Raw genomic sequence first — 1,641 nt, forward strand, 5'->3', positions numbered from 1 at the left:
GGCGCCCTCCGGGTGGGATCGCCCTTGCTGACCACATTTGGTCGCCCGACCAACAAATCTCCCTGGAGGAAAATGCTGCCCTTCTCACCCCCTTTGATGCCTCGGAGGTGGAGTCTTTTCTAGGCATTCTGGCCGATGGTCAAGGAGATCATCCTTGACCTGTTCTGTGAGTTTTCTAGGGGAACATTGGACATGTCCCGGCTCAACTACGGGATCATCTCCTTGATCTCCAAGGTTCCGGGAGCCGCTGACATTCGGCAGTTCCGTCCGATCACAGTCCTCAATGTGTTATTTCGGATTTTGGCCAAAGGGTACGCCACTAGGACGGCCCTAATCGCCCCCCGGATCCATCACCCGAACCAGTCGGCCTTCACGATAGGCCGGTATATTCTGGATGGGATCCTCATTCTCCACGAGGTCATCCATGAAGTCAAGAGCAAGCACCTTCGCGCTGTGTTCTTCAAGATTGACTTCCATAAAGCATACGACATTGTTCATTGGTCCTTCCTTCGGGAGGTGTTGCTAAAGCGTGGCTTCGACCCCCACTGGGTAGGCCGGGTTATGCAGCTAGTGACGAGTGGTCGTACGGCTGTGAACATAAATGGGGAGATTGGGCCTTACTTCATGACTGGCCAAGGAGTACGATAGAGCGATCCGATCTCCCCATTTCTATTCAATCTTGTGGTCGATGCTCTAGCTTCGATCTTAGATTTGGCCAAGCGGGCCAGCTACATTAGGGGGATTTGCCCCCATCTTGTGGCAAATGGAGGTCTGGCCCACCCCCAATATGCAGATGACACCATTATGATGGTGGAAGGATCGGACGAGGATATTCAGAACCTCAAGTTCCTCCTCCTCTGCTTTCAGGAGATGTCAGGCCTCACGATTAACTTCGCCAAAAGTGAAGTGATGGTCCTTGGGTACTCCCAGGCGGAAGCCCAACGAATCACCAATCGCTTGAACTGTCGCTTGGGATCCTTCCCGACCACATACCTCGGCATGCCAATTAGTGACACCCGTCTACAGGAGAAAGACTTCCGCCCAATAATCTCCAAGCTCCAACCTAGGATGGAGCCTTGGCAGGGGAGGTGGCTTTTCAAAGCCGCTCGAGTGATTCTGATGAACTCCTCCCTTATTAGCCTATTGATGTACATTATAGGATTCTATAGTCTACATGAATCCCTTCATCATGAGGTCACCAAACTCCTCTCCAGATTCTTCTGGGCTGGAGAGAAGAATAAACAGAAGTATCACATGGTGAAGTGGTCTGAGATTTGTAAGCCTAAGGACCAGGGCGGCCTCGGGGTCATTTCATCCAAGCGGATGAATATTGCCCTCCTCTCCAAATGGCTTTGGCGTATTCAGACCGATGAGGGTGGACAGTGGCTGGAGATTGTCCGTGCGAAGTACCTTCGAGGGCAACCGCTGGCCTTCGCTTCTAGATCTGGAGGGTCCCAATTCTGGCAATCGGTGATCCTTCTGATGCCGGTGTTGCGTATTGGGACCTCCATTAAAGTGGGCTCCGGGTCCGGCACCCTTTTCTGGCTTGATAGGTCGGCCGGGGCCCGACCTTTTGCGGAGCGGTTTTACACGTTATTCTTGATTTGTGCCCGCCCACAACTTTCTGTGGCCGTGGCTTTG

The sequence above is a fragment of the Triticum aestivum genome, chromosome 5D (assembly GCF_018294505.1).
Source record: "Triticum aestivum cultivar Chinese Spring chromosome 5D, IWGSC CS RefSeq v2.1, whole genome shotgun sequence".
NCBI lineage: Eukaryota > Viridiplantae > Streptophyta > Magnoliopsida > Poales > Poaceae > Triticum > Triticum aestivum.